The 20,758-nt window shown below is 37.0% G+C and overlaps 1 protein-coding gene across 1 annotated transcript in view; it reads right to left on the reverse strand.

Moving 5' to 3' along the window:
- PPP3R1 (protein phosphatase 3 regulatory subunit B, alpha) overlaps positions 1-18,716 on the reverse strand; it is a 58,954-nt gene extending 40,238 nt beyond the window's left edge. Inside the window, exon 1 of the mRNA XM_029937498.1 lies at positions 18,698-18,716. The gene's annotated coding sequence lies outside the window, so the exon portion shown is untranslated. The remainder of the gene's footprint in view (positions 1-18,697) is intronic.
- Positions 18,717-20,758: the final 2,042 nt, after the last annotated feature.

Here is a 20,758-nt window from a genome sequence, read left to right on the forward strand (position 1 = left end):
AAATTGTTTTATTTTATGTAAGTTATACCTCAACAAAGCTGATCTCAAGTATAATGGAACTGCTTCATAACTCACAGATTTCAGTCTCAAGTTAAGAAATATAAACATCTTGGGGTGCCTGGGTGGCTTAGTCAGTTAAGCGTCCAACTCTTGGTTTCGGCTCAGGTCATGATTTCATGGTTCCTGACTTTAGCCCCACACTGGGCTCCTACACCCTGGCAGTGCAGGGCCTGCGTGCGATTCTCTTTCCCTCTCTGCCCCACCTCCCCCCACTCTCTTCCCCTCGCTCTCAAAATAACTTTAAATATATATATATATCACTTTCTTTTAAAATGGTTTAATTAAATATTTAAAATAACTTTAAATATATATGTAAACATATATATATCACTTTCTTTTAAAATGGTGGTAGTTTCTGATCACATTATGTTCCCAATTCAAGAACTATATGGATTTTTTTGGTTTACATAATATACTCATTTCAAGGTAGCTAATTAATTCACAAGATCATGAGAAACCAGAAGCTTATAGTAACTCTAAATCTAATATTGTCTAATTATAGTCCTTAATCTTTTATCCTTTAGTCTCCCTCTTAGATCTTAAACTCTATGACGGCAGCAATTGTTTTATTATCCTTTGATATCCCTTAAATTTAACACTGTACTAAATTTATGCAAGAAGTATTTATAGGTGCATGGAAAATCCAGATAGCCTTAAAGAACTTGGTTTAAGTGGCATATTAATCATTACATATTAAAGAACATGGTTGGGGCACCTGGGTGGCTCAATCGGTTAAACATCCGACTCTTGATTTTGGCTCAGGTCATCATCTCATGGTTCATGGAATCAAGCCCTGAACTGTGCATCTGGCTCTGTGCTGACAGCATGGAGCCTGCTTGGGATTTTCTCTCTCTCTCTGCCTCTCCCCTGCTCATGCTCTCAAAATAAGGAAAGGGCACGTGAAAGGAAGAGGAAGGGAGAGGGGAAAGGAAGGGAAGGGAATAAACACACACAATTAGATCAAGGGTATATTAAGAGATTCAATAAAGTCTTAAAAGTCCAGTTTTTAAAGAACTTAAATTTTTACTTCCCTTGATGCTCACTTTTCATGAGTATCTATTAAGCACTTGGATCTCCAAACACTTTAAACAAGCAGGCAGTACTCTAATACTTAAGTAATATTTTAGTTCCCAAGAAGAGCCTATAACCAAATAAGCCAATGTTGTCACCTCTTCAAGTCTACTAAAAATAAATGTGTACATTTATTCTGACAGCAGACCTTTTGAAAATAATCTAAACTTTACAGTATGCACTCATAAAATTTATTTTTATTCTCTCACATCTAGACACTTCAAGACCAAAGTAATTCTAAACAAAATGAAATAAAAGACCCAAAAATACTTTCTTCATTTCTTTGCCAGAAAATTTCCTCAGAAATTATAGTCCTATTCCTGATTTAATGTGGATCAAAATTGATAATCACAATACAGTAAATCTGGAAAATACTGAATAACAAAAAGTGAGAATCCAAATGTCTTCATCTGCTGAAAGACAAAATTTGCCAACTTCCCACAGTTAATATAAAGAAATCAATTATTTTCTAGCATAAAATCACAAACCATCTTAATAACTGTTCTAGGACAGATTAATTTCAAAAGTATAAAACAAGTATTTGAAACTGTGGGGGGATACATTTGGGTGAAAGGAAGTGAAAAGATCATAGACTTCCAGGGATAAGTCTCTTGTGTCTATCAGGCTGAGTTCACAAGTACCCCTTCCTCTAGAGACTGACTTTTCTATACAGGACAGGAAAGTTTGGTGGTGCCTTGCTGGCTCAGTTGGTCAAGTGTCCGACTTTAGATCTTGGCTCAGGTCATGATCTCACAGTTTGGTGAGTTCAAGCCTAGCACTAGCCTCTGAACTGACAGTGCAGAGCCTGCTTGGGAATCTCTTTTTCCTTTCCCTACTTGTGCGCATATGTGCTCTCACCCTCAAAATAAACTTTAAAAAAAGATAAAAGTAAAGTTTATTTTTAAAAGTTTGACTAGATGATTTCAAGGGGTCCTTCTAGGTACATTGTTTTTTGACTACTAATGAAGATACTAGACATATTTAAATACGGAAAGACATGGGGCGCCTGAATGACTGGGTTAAGTGTCTGACTCGGCTCAGGTCACGATCTCACAGTTTGTGAGTTGGAGCCCCCCCATCGAGGCTGTGCTGACAGCTAGGAGCCTGGAGCCTCCTTCAGATTCTGTGTCTACCTCACTCTCTGCTCCTCCCCCACTCACTATCTGTCTCTATCTCAAAAATAAACAAACCTTAAAAAAATTTTTAATAAAAAAAATATGTGAGAGAGAAGGGGAGAGAGGGAGATAGGGAGAGAGAACACAGACCTGGAATGTCAAGAAACTCCTTAAAGCATCCTGCTGGTCCAGAAGACAAAAGTTTCCCAAATAGAGTATGCTTAACTTTAGGTTATGTTCTTTTGTAATCCAGTACAACAGGCAGTATAAGAAAAGGCAATAAATCTTAAAGGCAAAAGCCATTAGCAATACAAATCAAAGACGACCTTAGTCATGGCAACAAGTCTGGCAACAGGGATTTTGTGAATACAAGTTAGTTATGATGCTACCGTATGTCAGAAATGTTTAACACAGTATACCATTATTAAAGTGACCAGTTTCCCATAAGCCACTAACATTTGTACTTGTCTAATTATTTTAAGAGGAAAACAAAACCCTAAAATTTTCTGGCCTGATAAATACTCTAAAATTATACTCTGTAACTTCACCTAGTAAATAACTGAAGGTACATAATGATATGCATAAGGAGCCTACTGCATATTGGGGCCTCAAATAGTGATACTTATTATTTTATTTTGCAGTTGAAAGTTTATCTAATATCTAACCTAACCAATCCTATTTTCCTCTTCTATCTAAAATTAACCACGATTTTTGTATACTTACCTTCTATCCTATAATCTTGAGCTCATTTATTAGTTCTAATTTTTTATTGTTGTAGATCTCCCAAGGTTTCTTATGTAGATAATCATGTTATCTGCAAATAGGGAGTTTTTCCTTCTTTCCAATCTGTATACCTTTATTTTTTTTCTTGCCTTATTCCAGTGGGTGAACTTTCATCACTACATTCAAAGAGTGGTGAGAGCAGGTATTTGCCAAGTTACTGATCTTATGGGAAAAGCATTCAGTCTTTGCCATTAAGTATAATGTTATCGGTAAGTTTTTATAGATATCCCATATCCAATTCAACTAGTTCCCCATATACATATTTTAATTTTTTTTAAAGAAACCATGAATGGGTCTTTAATTTTATTAAATGCCTTTTTTCATCAAATTATTTGACCATGTGATTTTTCTTTAGCTGTTAATATAGATTATTTATATTGAGTTTCAAATAGTAAACCTGCTGTGCATCCCTGCAGTGAGCCCATACTTGGTTATGGCATACAATTTTTTTTTCATTCTGTTTAACTAATTCTATTGCTTACATTTGTTAAAATTTTATATATACATTAATATGGTAAAACTGATAGTGTTTGTACTCTTGGGAGGGTATCAAGGTAACGGGGGCTATTCAAATCATCTATTTCATATTGGGTGAATGGTGGTAGTTTGTATTTTTAAAGGAACCGGTCCATGACATCAAAGTTGTCAAATTTACATGTGAGTTGTTCACAGTGTATCCATACGATCTTTGTCATGTCTGAAGGGTCTATGGTGATACCCTCCACTTCATTCCTGATACTGAGAATTTGTTTCTTCTTTTATTCCTCCCCATCCTGTAGAGGTTTATCAATTTACTGACCTTTCTGAAGAACCAACTTTGATTTCATTTATTTTCTCTGTTTTTGTCTTCAATTTCATGGATTTCTGCTTTTATCTTTATTTCCCCCTTCTTTCTTTGGGTAGATTTTGCTGTTTTTTACCTTTTCTTCAGGTCCTTGAGATGGGAGTTCAAGATCAGACTTTTGTTCTCTTTTCTAAAATGTGCATTTAGTGCTATAAGTTTCCTTCTCAGCACTGCTTTAGCTACATCCCACAAATTTGTTCAATGGGTTGTATTCTTACTGGGTTTTTTCCCCACTAGTTATTCTTCAGTGCATATACATAGAAAATACTTAATATTTTTGAATTATCACTTAAATATGCTTTTGTAAATCTTTATTAGGTAAATCTATTTTTGTTATTTCTTTGGAAAAACATTAAGTTCCAAACAAGTGTTATATAAACCTTACTTTTTAAAGTATTTTTATTTTTTTTAATTTATTTTTGAGACAGACAGACAGTGTGAGCAGGGGAGGGTCAGAGAGAGAGGGAAACATAGAATCTGAAGCAGGCTCCAGGCTCTGAGCTAGCTATCAGCACAGAGCCTGACACGGGCCTCAAACCCACGAAACGTGAGATCATGACCTGAGACCAAGTCAGATGCTTAACCGACTGAGCCCCCCAGGCGCCCCTCATGAACTTTAAACATAGTCCATTTGTCAATTAATTGTCTTTATGCCAACCCAAATTTTTTACAAGATTGAGTATGTACAAAAAGTTAAGAATATCTTCCAGTGTTTAATGCACTGTAAGCAATTAATAAAAGGAAGGATTTAAGAGTAAGATTTCATTCCCAAAGATGTAAAATACCTCTTAAGCAGCAACAGAAAGGACAAAAGCTTTATTAAAGCAGAGACCTTTCTGTAAGTCTAGGTTTGCAAAAACAAACAAACCCTGCTGGCTCTTTTCATCTAGTTTTACTTCTAGCAATAACATTATTTCCATCAAATTAAGACAATTTTTATATAAATTCCTAATATCTCAGACTAAGTTCAGATGCACTAACCTCTCTCTGCACCCCTCCCTCTCATTTTCTCTCAAAATAAATAAAAGTAAAAGAAAAAACTACCTTCGTTCAAACAAAACATGCAAACTAATAAATGTTACTTTGTCAAGTTCTCATGAGCTTTTTAAAGGCAAAAGCTGACAGAGCTAGAAAGTAATCTTCGAAAGTTAGCTTTGTAAATATAAATATGGATGGAAAAAGAAGAGTTTACTGAATATAAAAAATGAAATTACATTTATGTGCTGGGTACTCTTTTAGAGACTTCACATCTATTTATCTCATCTATCTTTCTAACAACCTTCTGGGTAAATAGGAATGTCAAGGTTAAACAACTTGCACAGGTCACAAAACTGGTAGTGGCAGAGACCAAATTTGAATTCACACTAACATAATTCCCACAGTTTTCTCACCAATATTTGATAAAGCTATATCCTCTCTGTATTATATAAAAGAAGCAGTAAGTTACTGAAACCATTTTCCTCTCATCTTGGAACACAAGTTCAAATGGCTTGTCACTGCCAACTTACACGGACAAAGCAATTTAAAATGTGTTGTTCATATATCTAACAAAGTAGTCTCAGTCACAAAAACATGACAATAACCTGTCATGTTATTGGGTGTGAGATAGGTGGAGACCGCTGAGGACAATAGTTAAGGAATGGAAAATATGAAACACTATTACATAGAAACCATCTAACAACTTGGAAGGAACAATACTAATTTAAAAACATACATAATCCTAAAACAAAATAGAAAACTGTATAAACATAACATTTTCAATAATTATAATTAAAAAAACAATCTCAGGAGCGCCTGGGTGGCTCAGTCGGTTAAGTGGCCAACTTCAGCTCAAGTCATGATCTTACAGCTCGAAGGCTCATGAGTCAAGCCCCGCATCGGGCTCTGTGCTGACAGCTCAGAGCCTGGAGCCTGCTTTGGATTCTGTGTCTCCCTCTCTCTCACAAATAAACAAACATTAAAAAAAAAATTTCTTTAAAGCAAAGCAAAGCAAAGCAAAGCAAAGAATTTCAGAAGAGAGGAAATATAACCCCAGCAGTAGCACAGTTCTGGATGATGTTAGGACACCATCCTGACTATGGTGAAAGTAAGCCATTGAAAGTATAAGTTAGTAAAATAAAAGGCCAAGAAACACTAAAGCAAGATGTACATAAGCACTTAAAGTTTTTTTTTGACATTTATTTTTGAGAGACCATGTGATCACAGAAGGGGCAGAGAGAGGAAGACACAGAATCCGAAGCAGGCTCCAGGCTCCAAGCTGTCAGCACAGAGCCCAACGCAGGGCTCAAACCCATGAACCATGAGATCATGACCTGAGCCGAAGTCGGACCCTTAACCGACTGACTCATCCAGGTGCCCCAAGATGTACATAAACACTTAAGGAATGGGGGGATGGGGGAATCCTAGAAGGAAAATGTGACATACGTACTAAATTTTAAATGAAAAACTCGAGTATTCAGAAAGATGTTGGAGGACAGCAATGAAAAGATGTAAAGGAAGAAGAAACAGAAGGAAATGACTCTACATGAGAATTAAGAAGAAATATCTATTAAGGATCGGCAAACTATGGCCCCAGGCCATATCAGGCCTACCACCTCTTGGAGTTTGGTTTTGTTTTTCAGTGATAACTTTTTTTAATTGAAACATCACTGATATATATTATACTAGTTCCAAGTGCACAACATGATTTGGTATTTGTACATATTGTACAATATAGTAACCATAGTAAGTCTAGTTAACATCAGTCACTATACACAGTCACACTACTTTTTTCTTGTGATGAAAATTTTTTTAAAAAAATATTTGAGGGAGAGCACGCGTGCACACACACACAGCCAGGGGAGGGGCAGAGATAGAGGGACAGAGTCCCAAGTAGGCTCCAGGCTGTCAGTACAGCACCGAACACAGGACTCAATCCCGCAAACTGTGAGATCATGACCTGAGCCAAAATCAAGAGTCAGATGCTTAACCCACTGAGCTACCCAGGCACCCCTCTTGTGGTTGAGAAATTTTAAGATCTACTCTCAACAACTTTCAAATATGTAGTACAGTGTTCTTAACTATAGTTGCCATACTATAGATCTCATGACTTACGTTACAATTAAAGTTTATACATTTTGACCACCTTCACCTATTTCACCCACCAACTCTTTCCTCTGGCAACTACCAATCTGTTCTCTATATCTATGAATTCAGTTTCTGGTTTTGTTTTTAAGATTCCAAAGGTGAGATTTTACAGTACTTGTCTTTATCTTATTTCACTTAGCATACTGCCCCTAATCCACGTTATTGCAGATGGCAAGAATTCCTTTTTTGCAACTGAGTAATATTCCACCATGTATGTATGTATGTATATGTATACATATAAGCACACATACATATACCATAGTTTCTTTATCCATTCATCTATCCATCCACCCATTAATGGATTCTTAGGTTGCCTTATGTCTTGGCTACTGTAAGTAATGTTACAATGAACATGAGAGTACATCTATCTTTCAGATTTAGTTTTCATTTCCTTCAGATAAGTACCCAGAAGTGGAATTGCTGGATCATACAGTTCTATTTTTAATTTTCTGAGGAAAGTCCATGCTGTTTTCTATAGTGGCTGCACCAACTTAACACCAACAGTGCAACATTGGCTTTTTAGTAACAGCCATTCTAACAGGTATGAAATACTATCCCACTGTCATTTTAGTTTGTACTTCCCTGATGATTAGCGATGCTAAGCATCTTTTCATGTATCTGTTGTCTACCTGCATATCTTCTTTGGAAAACTATCTATAGAGATCCTCTGCCCATTTAAGTTGGACGGTCGCTTTGCTATTGAATTGCAGGATTCTTTATATATTGTGGATAACAACCCCTTGTCAGATATATTACTTATTAACACTTTTCCCAGTCAGGTTTCCTTTTCATTTTGTTGACAGTTTCTTTTGCTGCACATGAACTTTTTAGTTTGTAATCCCACTTGCTCACTTCTGCTTTTGTTGCCTTTTCTTTTGCTGTCAAATCTAAAAAATCATCACCGAGCCAGATGTCAAGGAGCTTACTGCCTAAGGTCTAATTTTATGGTTTTAAGACTTACATTTAAATCTTTAATCCATTTTGAATTGATTTTTGTATATGGTGTAAGACAGTGGTCCAGTTTCACTCTTTTGCATGTGACTGTTCAGTTTTCTAAACATCATTTACTGAAGAGACCATCCTCTCTCCAATGTATATTCTTTGTTCCTTTCCATATATATATATGTGTAGGTTATTTCTGGGCTCTCTATTCTGTTCCACAACCTAGGTGTTTGTTTTTATGCCAATACCATACTGTTCTGATTACCATAGCTTTTATGGGTTGGGTTGTTAATAGAATAGTTTTAGGGGCGCCTTGGTGAGTCAGCTGGTTAAGTGTCTGATGCTTGATTTCAGCTCAGGTCATGATCTCACGTCGTGGGATCAAGCCCTGTGTCAGGGTCTGCGCTAAGCATGGGGTCTGCTTAAGATTCTCTCTCTCCCCCTCCCTCTGCCCCTCTCCCCTACTCACACTCCCTTTCTAAAATAAAATATTAGCTTTATATGGAAATATAATTCACATCCCATACAATTCACCCATCTGAAGTAGATGATTTTTAGTAGAGTTGTGCAGCCATTACCACAATCAAATTCCACACACTGAAAAGAAAGCCCATATCCACTGACAGTCACTCCTCATCTCCCTGGATTCATCCTACTAATCTACCTTCTGTTTCTATATACTTGGCCAATCATACAGTTTGTATTCCATAACTGGTTTCTTTTACTTAGAATTATTTTTAAGGTTCATCCAAGTAATATACCAAGAATCAATACTTCATTTTTACTGCCAAATAATATTTCACCATACGGATACACCACATTTATTTAATTAATCTGTGCACATTTGGACTGTTTCCATTTTTTTGGCTATTATGACTACTGTATAAACATTCATGTACAAGTTTCTTCGTTCATTTCTTGTGGATACTTAGGTATGAAATTATAGGTTATATAGCAACTCTATGTTTAACATGTTGAAGATATGTTTTATAAAGCAGCTACAACATTTATATCCCCACCAGCAATATTATGAGGATTTTGTTTTCTCTATCCTCACCAACACTTACCTGGTCTTTCTGATTATAGCCATGCTAGTGGGTATGATGTGATACCTCTTTTTGCTTTTGATTTGCATTTCTCTAGTGATACTGAGCATCTTTTCATGTGCTTATTGAACACGTGTTTATCTTCTCTGGAGAAATGTCTGCTCAAATCCTTTGTTCACTTTTTAGTTGGGTTGTTTTCTATTGTTGAATTGTAAGCTTTTTTTTTTAATATAGTCTAGACAGAAGTCTCTAATCAGATCTATGAATTGTAAAAATTTATCCCATTCTGTGGGTTTTTTCATTTTCTTGATGCCCTTTGAAGCATAAAAGTTAATTTTTATGATGTTCAACTTAACGTTTTCTTTTGATGTTTGTGCTTTTAGAAATAATTTGCCACCTGTGTTTGTACACTAAGGGTTTTTTGGCAACACAGCCATGCTCATTTGTTGTGTATTATCTATAGCTGCTTTGAGCTACAATGGCAGTTTAGCAGTTGCAAAAAACTCTATGGCACCCACAAGGCCTAAAATATTTACTGTCTGGTCTTTAACAGAAAGTTTTCCAACTCCTTCCTTGACTTTAGGCGGCTGCTGCAAGTAAATGATACCCTTTGTAAGAAGAATTTTGATTAGCGTAAACTAGGTGCAGAAAATATTTTCATGAAGAGGCTGACAACACAGGGTTATAGCTACACAGGAGTGAGGGAAGAAATACAGTGTAACTCAGAAACCAGATATAATTTCATTGCCTACAATCCCATCAGTAATCAGTGACTTCTGTTCAGAATACCAAATAAAATACTAAGGTTGTTTTTATTACATATATCCTAGTGGTGGAAGGTAATCTATTGACAATTTGTAAGATCTGCCTTAAAGGAAAGTGGTCAAAAGGCACAAAGGTCTTTTTCTAGTATGCAAGAAACCTGGAAAAGACAATGGAACTTAAAAAAAATCTGTAATGAGACTTGGAATCTAATAAAAAGAGACACTTGAGGAAGTGCTCCCTGCGTTTTTTCCTTCAGGCACATGCTGGTATCTGAAATTGTAGCAGCCCCCTTTGGAGAAGTGGAGCTTTAATGTAAACTTGACCTATGTCCCTCATGAAACTGGATGAATTGCTGAAACACCCTGTAACTCTTAATTCTGGGCTTCTCACTTTGTGAATTAATACATTCCCTATTATTTGGGACACATTTAGCTGTGTAGGTATTCTGTTACTTATAGCCCAGTACTCTGATAAATTTTCTACTTTGTTAATGAGTACACTACTGAACAGAGAGCTGCACAGAAATCAGAATAAAGTGATTAAGAAACCCAGATCTGCGAAAAATACTACAGACTAGTTTATGATAGTTTGATTTTTTTTTTTGGTATTTTTTTGATGTTTATTTCTGAGAGAGAGAGAAAGAGACAGAGTGTGAGTAGAGGAGGGGCAGAGAGAGAGAGATACACAAAAATCTGAAGCAGGCTCCAGGCGTTGAGCTGTGGGGCTCCAACTCACCAATTGCAAGATCATGACCTGAGCAGAAGTCGGACACTTAACCAATTGAGCTACCCAGGCACCCCTTTAGTAGTTTGATTTTTTTTTTTAACTTTAAACAGTACTTTGCATTTTATAGAGCACCTTAGTAATTACCTTACTCAATACCCACAAGAACTCTTGAATTAGTCAGTCTGGTGACCATGTTACAAATATATATTTGTTTGTCGGTGTGTGTATAAATTCAGCATACTCCATTATAGGTCTTCCAATGCTATACCCCATTCGTGTTCCACCACACCATATTATGTTTCATAACATCAAATAAAATACACTGAAATCAACCTAACAACAAAATGAGGACAGTATTCCTTCAGTACTTAATTGTCTGACATTATACAACTTTATTCTATGAATAATGTGACCAGAATGAATAATAAAATGTCTAAAGAGCTGCTACATGTCAAGTTCAAACTGGACAAGCAGAGTAACCAGAAGAAATCTAGCACCTTCTGACAGCTCTACTGAAACACTGGGGGGAGGGAGGAAGGATAAACACACAAATTGTATTATAATTTTTTCCTCCATATGCCTGACTCAATCTATGCTATGGAATCTTTATAGCTATGCCTTTTTTCCTTCATTTTTGTCCCTAATGCTATGTTTGATATATACAGTGGACAAACGTAGAAATTTGCTAAATTAAGAAATCGTAGGAGTCACTTTATCAGCTGTTCTAGAATATACTTTGTACAAAAATTTTATGGTAAATCAACTTAAGTAAACAAATGGAGTCTCCTTTATTTATGAAAAAGTCCACTTACCACTTAACAAATGAAATAACATTCTCAGATACAACTGACAATTTACTCAGATATACCAAAACCTCTTGAAGCATAAAAGAAGTCCTATAACTTTCAGAATCGGTAGTATCCTTCAGTAGCTTCCCCACCATGCTAATACACTTAAGCTTTCTTAATGTTTATTCACAGGACTTTCAAAGTCCCTAGACCTAGACAATAAATAAAACTAAACCAGCTGCACCTTTGCTGGATACCCAAGCCATCAAGAAAATGGTCTACTTACCTAACCATCATTTACACTTACATGCCATGAGAGATACTACAATGGGGACAGGCTTTACAAAGATGAATAAAAATGCATCCCCTGCTTTAGAGAGCCCACAGCTTAGGGGAGATATTTAAACACAGTGAAATATGGTATGTCCTGTTATGACAGTTACTTACAAATGGCCATTAATTGCCTGAGGGAATTGGGAAAGTTTTCACCCAATGCCACTGGAACAGGATCTTGATGTTTGCCAGAGAAAAGAGAAGCACAGTGCAGATGAAAGAAAAAATATATACAAAGGCATCAATAAGTTAAAAACAAAAAAAGAGAGAGAGATGAGACACTTGAGGATCAAGTAACCTGACTCGGTTATAGCATAAACATGGCAGAAACAATGATCAGAACATGAGTGCCATATGCAAAGGAATTTAAGAGGTAGCACAGACTTTCAAATAAGGCAGTGACACTGAATTTCTTTTTCAGAAGAAAAACTCTTGCAGCAACAATGAAAGACATAATAAAGAAGAAAGAAACTGGAGGCAAAAAGAGCAAAGCATTAAGGCAGCTATGGAAATAGTTACATTGAACTATAAATGAAATCCCAACAATGCCAGGAGCAGTGGGGATAAAGAGGCTGATTCAAGAGGCATTTGGGGGATTCTAAATGGGAAGACAGGTTTGCTTATGTTCCTGAAAAAACCTCATGCTCTTAAAACTACAATTAAAAAGAACATGGCGTGGGGTGCCTGGCTGGTTCAGTCATTAAAGCATGTGACTTGCTCTCAGAGTCATGAGTTCAAGCCCCATGTTGAGCATAAAGCTCACTTAAAATAAACAAATAATAAACAAAATGGCTTAAAGAAAACAGAGTTGGCAGCAGACACTAGAAACCTATGCAATTAGAATGCTAAAGAAATCCTAATTAAGCATTTTAACAAAAATCCTCACTAAGCGTAAAGATGTAACTAGTAAGTATGGGACTTTTAAAAGGTACAGATGAGGGGCACCTGGGTGACTCAGTCAGTTGAGCATCCAACTTTGGCCTGGGTTATGATCTGCAGTCTGTGAGTTTGAGCCAGCCACTGGGCTCTGGGAGGACAGCTCAGAGCCTAGAGCCTGCTTTGGATTCTGTGTCTCCCTCTCTCTCTGTGCCTCCCCCTCTCACACTCTGTCTCTCTCTCTCTCTCAAAAATAAATAAATGTTAAAAAAAATAAATAAATAAGAAAAAAAAAAGACTTTAGTAGTGAAGACAAGAAGGTATGCCAGGTTTCCAGATAGGAGTGAACGAAGAGATGTTATTTCCAATAAGAAAAATTAGAGAATAATGGAAGCATTAATAAGAAAATAATAATGAATGTGGTTTTAGTTATGATGAGTTGAGGAGAGTTACACAGACCTTTATTTAGAGTGAATAACCTGTAAGAAGTTAAATCCTCAGACTGGAACAGAAAAGAATGACTCAGGCTGAAAATATGAATCACTTGTATATAAGAGATGATTAAACTTTGAAAATAAACATGGGGTGCCTGGGTGGCTCAGTCAGTTAAACATCCAGCTTTGGCTCAGGTTAGGATCTCGCAGTTCATGGGTTCAAGCCCCGCATCAGGCTCTGTGCTGACAGCTCAGAGCCTGGAGCCTGCTTCAGATTATGTGTCTCCCTCTCTCTGTGCCCCTCTCCCACTCATGCTCTGTTTGTCTCAATAATAAACATAAAAAAAGAAAATAAAGATTTTATACATTCACTCATTCAACAAATATTTATTAAATTCTTGTAATGGAGGAATCTATGCTGGCAGCTGGCATAATACAGGAACATGGCCTGACCTGCAGAGAGTGGGAGGCTCAGTCACTTACCTGAGGGACTTTTGTGCATTCCAAACATAGCCGATGCAAAAAGCTCTGACAGTAGTAACAGACAGGCAGGAGAATAAACCTAGCATACAATACTTAATAAAACGTAACAAGACCAAGTTGGTAGAGTATAGAGAAAAAGCAGGAACATGGTGAAAAGAAGCAGAGTAAACATTAAGTAGAATCTATAGAGTCCTTGACCTACGTTATGGCTATGTAAATCCTAGGATATGTAGGATTTTAAATGGGAAAATGATACAATCAATACTTAAGAGGGCCTTGGACCAAGCCCAGATGAGAAGCTAGCAGCAAAGATTAAAAATGGTCAGAGATGTAGAACAGCAACTAGCAGAAAATGTCACAGAAGCCAAAAAAGGAAAGAACTCCCAAGAGTTTCCAACAAGTTCCAACATTACAAAGAAGCCAAATACACAGAAAGAAGAACCAAATACATTTAATGAGTACCAACTGGATTTCTAGACACACTCTATTGTCACAATTTGAAGTGTTCTTAATTCCCATTTTTACAATACTAAATAAGGTTGAGTTTATGGTATTTGTTCAAGGTCACATAGCTAATGAATGGCAAAACCAGAATCTAAATTCAAATCTTTCTAATTCCAAATCTCATGCTGGTAATTAGATTACTGCCCACATAATAACTTTCAGTGAAATGCAAATACATAATCATTCTAGACCAGTGCTATCAAATAAAAAGTTCTGCTCTGCAATGACAGAACGTTCTAGATCTGCACAAATGTAGTAACCACTAGCCACAAGAAGCCACTAAGTATTTGTAATGTAGCTATTGTGACTAAAACACTGAATTTATAATTTTATTTCATCTTAATTCATTTTAATTAAAATCTGAATAGTCACATGTGGCTACTAATTTGGATATCACAGATCTAGACTGCAGTATACTGAAAAACAAAAAAATAAGCAAATAAAGAGTCCAGAAGTAGGATGATAGAGTGATAATCAAAAAAAAAAAGGCAGAATGTAAGTATACCTAACTGTTCATAAAGATTGAAAAAGATTACTATGAATTAGTTTACAATTCACAAAATTCTGTTAGGAAAACAGCTGTAACACAAATAGATTTAAAATCACAGATTTCCCTTATTACCTATTAGCACGTTTCCTTCCCGACATTACCAATTTTTATTAAAGACTGTCTTACAAGTAAATAATATTCCAGGATGCTGGCTTATTGCACACCTATAATAAGAGACTAGTTGTGCCATCAGATTCAGGTAGATATGACAAAATATCAGCCCTAAAACTAGACAGATTAAGGAAAAATAAAAATGCTCACAGATAGCTCCATTAAAGCCAGTGGTAGGTTGCTAGGATTCACTCCCTTGTACCTAGGTTTTAAAATGCATACCTAATTCTCACACACAAATAAAAATACTCTATTATTTAAAAAAGACAAAAGAGACCTTATTAGAGTACAGATAAACTTAATAATGCTACCAAAACAATCCAAAGTATCATCTCACAAATGTTTTTTTGGGGGGATAGATCTGTCAACACAGTCCTCCTTATGATACATCTAATAAAGGGCTTTAACTGACAAAACAAAACTCTAAGGAACTTGCAAGAACCTATGGATTGTTGAGTATTCACTGCTAAATTTTAAAAGATTTCCTATAGGAATTTTCAAATGTTTACAAAATTTTTATAGTGCAAGATAAAAACCAAACACAAACCCAGAAACATACAGTAGTCACATTTCAAAATTTACTCCTGTGCCAGATCTATACATTAGCTGTCCACTCATGACCAATGAAAGGGTCTAGAAGTTCCAGAAGAAAATTCAGAAAAGGAGAGAGTAGATGTGGGCTGTTGAAGAAAAAATTTATTTGGAAGTAAAAGTGAGGAAGTGATTTTAATCTGGCAAGCTTGAAATAAAATTGATGCTTTACAGACTACCTTTGGGAGGTCATTTTCTTGTTTTAATTTAAAAAAAAAAAAGTTATCCAGGGGCACCTTGGTACCTCACTTGGTTAAGCATCCGATTCTTGATTTCAGCTCAGGTCACTATCTCATGAGTTCATAAGTTCAAGCCTCACATCAGGCTCTGTGCTGACAGCACAGTCTCCTTGGGATTCTGTCTCTGTCTATCTCTGCCCCTCCCTTGCTCACTCTCAAAAATAAATAAACTTTTTTTAAAAAAAAAGAAATAAATTGTTACCCATTTAGTTAATGCCTAATAAGGTGATAAGTGGAAAAATTCAGTACAAAAAATACTCTGGTAAAGTATTTTTTCGGGGGGCCTGGCTAGCTGTCAGTAGAGCATGCTGCTCTTGATAAGGGTAGTAAGCTCAATTCACATTTTGTGTAGAGATTAAAATTTTTTTTCTCTAAGAGTAACTTCATAAGAATAGTTATAGTTCAGAATCTTATTACAATACTAACCTCAATCACTACAAAATCACTACCTGATTAAAAATTACGCTGACTTGTTTTAAGTAAGTGCTTACAAATGAAATCATTAAAACCTTGGAATGAAGCTGTAAGGAATAACTAGAGAATGGTATCATTAAAATCTCTTTAAATATGACTTTGGTACTCTTTTATACAAAAGCCAAATTATGAAATAGTAATAAATCCGTACAATGCCACAGGTTAAAAAAAAAAGGAAGAAAAAAATACTAAAAAAACTCCATTTTGGAAAAGTATACAAGAAACATAACAGTAATCAATACAAGCAAAAGGGGTGCCCAGAAAAGACTCACTTGCCATTTATACCTTTCAGTATGATTTGAGTATTTAAGCAAATGTATTAATAGTGTCCTTAGGAGCACCTGGGTGGCTCAATCGGTTAGGCATCCAACTTTGGTCAGGTCATGATCTCACAGTTCATGGGTTCAGGCCCTGCATTGGGCTCTGTGCTGACAGCTCAGAGCCTGGAGCCTGCTTCGGATTCTGTGTCTCCCTCGCTCTCTGCCCCTCCCCCACTCACTCTCTGTCTCTCTCTCTCTCTCTCTCTCTCTCTCACAAATTAAAGATATTAAAAAAAATTTTTTAAATAGTGCCCTTAGAACTTAAAAAAAAATTAATACCAATCTACAGCTAGATGTAACCCTTACATAAAACCTGAACTCAGAAAAATGGTTCCTTTCAAACCTATGTAATTTCAACAGAAGTTATTAAAACAAAGGCTGACAGGGGTACGTGGGTAGCTCAGTCAATTGGTGAAATAGAGCCCTATGTTGGACTCCATGCCTTCGGCGTGCAGAGCCTGCCTGGGATTCTCCTTTTCTCTCTGCCCCTACCCTGCTCGTGCGCATGCTCTCTCTGACAATAAATTTAACTTTAAAAAAAGACTGACAAAGTACTAATCTCTTTTCTTGTTAATACTCCAATTTCCTAGATTCATTCCCTAGGTCACTGACTTACTGGTGCTCTCTCCTGGGTCCACATACTATTTAATAATATTTACTTAATATGCTATTAACTGCATATCAAATCCCCCCAAATCAGTATTATAATCCTTTCCCATACTCCTCACCCTCAATCTCATCCCATTTGCCGCAGCCTTAATCTCAACTTTAGATGATCTTGCCTCAAACTATCTCAAATTACTGAGATGATTTAGGTCATGCCGTATGAACTCCATTATTAAAACGAATCTTTTGCCATCGCCTTCTCTCCTCATTCTGATTATTTCCCCTCTCTTGTGATGTCCCTCCTTTCTCTTTATCCCTCTTCTTTCTGCCACTTCTAGGACTCATTCCATTAATCATCCTTTCTTACAGCTCCCTCACCTGGCTTCTCTTCTAATTCTAAAGAATATCAACATTTGTTATTCTCAATAGAACTCACCCCAACTGTAAACCACTGAAATTAACTTTTCTTTGTCCTTTTGTTCATAAAGGTCTCAAAAAAGGAACTAACACTCACTGCCCCCAGTCTCATCAGCACTTACTCCTTTATGCCACTTATTCATTCACATATTCCTTCTTCTAACACTACTTAATATCTGGTATATACCAAGTATTTGTAATATTAACAATGAAAAGACAAAGACAAGGCCTCTGCATTCTTAGAGTTTACGTTTTCTTGCAATCTTATTTTCATTACCTAGGACTGAACTGAAGTTACTGTCTTAAAGATTGTGACCTCTATTAATGGCTTTCAATTATATCTCCTTCTCTCTGACCTTAAAAGAAAAAAACAACAAAAACAATCTCTTATTTCCAGGACACCTGGGTGGCTCAGTTGGTTAAGCATTCGACATCAGCTCAGGTCATGCTTTCACAGTTCAGATCATGAGTTTGAGCGCCGCCGTGTAGGCTCTGTGCTGACAATAACTCAGCATGGAGTCTGTTTCGATTCTGGGTCTCCCTCTCTCTCTACTCCTCCCCAGCTCATGCTCTCTCTCTCAAAAATGAACATTAAAAATCTCTCATTGCCTAAAGAGAGTCATATTTCCTCCTATCTTCTTGAGAAATCTCAAACTATTAATAATTCCATCTTTCCCCTTTGAATCTTCAAACACACTCCCTCTTTCCAGGCTATTCCTTTTACCCCCAAATAAATTCTTTCTCAAACTTCAACTCCATAGCTTTTATTTTCTCTCCTAGTCAAAGCTTTAAGTAACAATCTATACTCAAATTTATTCCACACTCACTGCATCCTGGTTTTCCTTGCTACCAGTACAAATGGTGTTTTCCTGTACTATTGCCAGGATCACAAGTCTCCTGATGCCTGTAAAAGACACTTGTAAGTTCTTCTCTTTCACAATCTTTGCAAAATCTAGGCATTGCTGACTCTTTCAAATCTGACATCACTCTATTAATTTTCCAACTCTCTCTGGCAATTTATTCTCAGATAACCTTCACAGATTCCTCATCCTCTATCTCCTCTTAAATGCAGTGTTCTTTAGGGTTTGCCCTCTTCTCATCTTATATTCTTTCTCTATAATTTCATCCAGTTTCATGGCTTCATCTACTACCTAATACACACGTATAGACAATGCTCAAATCTTTAACCCCACCCCAGATTTCTCTTCTGAGCTCCAGATATAGAGAGCCACTTACCTGCTGGCCAATTCCAACTAGATGACCCAGGACTATTTTACATTCAACACGTCCAAAACAGAAATTATCATCACTCCCTCATATCTCCTTTTCCTATACTTCCTAGGCAGAGAATGTGCATCTCTGACAAGATCCCAGATGTTGTTACTGCGACTAGTTCAAGATCTACATGTTAAAAAAAAAAAAAAGAAAAAAAGAAAAAAAGATCCACATACTGAGAATCACTGCTCTAATTAATGTATGTTACCTCTGCCTACCTTTAGGATACCAAGTTTCTTCTATCCTAGGCCGTGATCTGTGTAGCAGGCAGTGTGAATGTTTCACAGCACTATATACTACTGAACTTAGAATCTTGTAACATAGCATTCCAAGCATTGGTTACCGAATGATGAGAGAACACTAGAGAGAAAACAACAGTCATCCCAGCAAACTGGAGGTTTCTTGAGGACAGGGCAGCATTTCTCACATATCCCTAGAACTGAATATTACCTAAGCAGGTGCTCAATAAATATGTGCTGAACGGATCACGATCATCTATCCAGTTATCCAAGCTAGAAGCCACACGGGGTTCACCCCTTTCCTTCCCCACAATCCAAGTCACCAAGTCCTATCTTCTGCCTCCTAAAATGTCTCATACTTGGTCTCTCCTCTCCATTTGCACTGCTCCTATGCTCTTTTTGAGTCCTTCTCACACGAATTACTGTAATACTTTCTTAATTGGTCTCCACACCTATATTATTTTATCCTACTTTATTATCCACATGACTACCAGACTAATCTCTCTAAAAAAGTAAATGAGGGGCGCCTGGGTGGCTCAGTCGGGTAAGCCTCTGGCTTCGGCTCAGGTCAGATCTCACGTTCGTGGGTTCAGCCCCGCGTCAGGCTCTGTGCTGACAGCTAGCTCAGAGCCTGGAGCTGCTTCCTGTTCTGTGTCTCCTTCTCTCTCTGCCCCTCCCCCTCTCATGCTCTGTCTCTCTCTGTATCAAAAATAAATAAAACATTAAAAAAAAAATTTAAAAAAAAGTAAATGAGACACCCTCTTTCTCCTTTCCATCCTCATCTTCTACCCTCCAACCATGCTAAACTGGCTTGCATCTCTTATGCCTCTATGGCTTTAAACATAATATTCTATCTAGACCACCATCCCATTAGCTAAGTCCTTTTACGACTGCTCAGACACCATCTCTTCCAGGAAGCTGTCTCTGAGTGACAGTCATCCCACTGCCCCATCCTCACCCCAGTTTGGATTAAGCCTCTTCCCTGCCATGTATTTTTATTTAAAAATTTTAAAGTAATCTCTACACCCAGTGTGGAGCTCAAACCACAACCTGGAGATCAAGAGTCACGTGCTCTACCGACTGATGCAGCTGGGCACCCCTCCCCTGCTATGTACTCTGAAGCACCCCATGTTTAGTTTGTTAATAGCACATGTCACAATGCATAATTGTCTTGTTTATTCCACTTGATTATGTTCCTTGGAAATTATAATTATGTCTTATGTTTGTACAACCACTGTGAGGTATGTTAACAGATACTCAACTAAAATTTAAATAAATACATTCCTTGCTATTCTCTAGTCACTCTCAAAAGTTAGCATATTTCAGAATTACCTGAAAAAGCTATAAAATCTAGACCGCTTGGCCCCATCCCTAGACTACTGAATTCAGCTGGTCCAGGGTGGGGCCTGGCCAATTCCCAGATGACGCTACTCGCCCAAGAACCTGAATACTAGTGGTCCAAATACATGTTTTCTCTTCCTTTCTCCAGGATTTAAAGAGTCTTCTCCTTGATGCCTCCCACTCTGCATACTGCAATCTTACTAACCTTTTTATTCCCAGCTCAACTGTCACCTCCTTCATAAACTTTCCCTATCCCAGATGGAACTGATCTTGCTCTTTCCTCAATTTCTATCAGGCTTTGTATTAGTCATATGATAACTAGACCTAACTTTTCACACCTACTAGCATTTGTCTAATGTTCTAGATGAAAATGAAGGTAGGAAACCTGACTTAATCATTTTAATAATCTCAACAACCGAGCACAGTAACCAATGAACATCAGACAAAATCTACAAGTATTCATGATATGATTGAATCCTGTTGCTTGCGCAGACTCTGGGCCCATAGTCAGTCTCACTTAATCCTCCTTGCCCAAGCTGACTTCCTTATACTGCCTTGTACTTATGTTTGCCTTACTACCTAAGACACATACTTCGCTCTTTCCACACTTGTCTGTCCCTAGCACTGCTTTGCCAACTGACCCTTAGCTTACCTTGCAATCTGCACCTTTTTAATTTTCTCATCCACTGTAGGACATAA

This window comes from Suricata suricatta, chromosome 4 (genome assembly GCF_006229205.1).
Source record: "Suricata suricatta isolate VVHF042 chromosome 4, meerkat_22Aug2017_6uvM2_HiC, whole genome shotgun sequence".
Lineage (NCBI taxonomy): Eukaryota > Metazoa > Chordata > Mammalia > Carnivora > Herpestidae > Suricata > Suricata suricatta.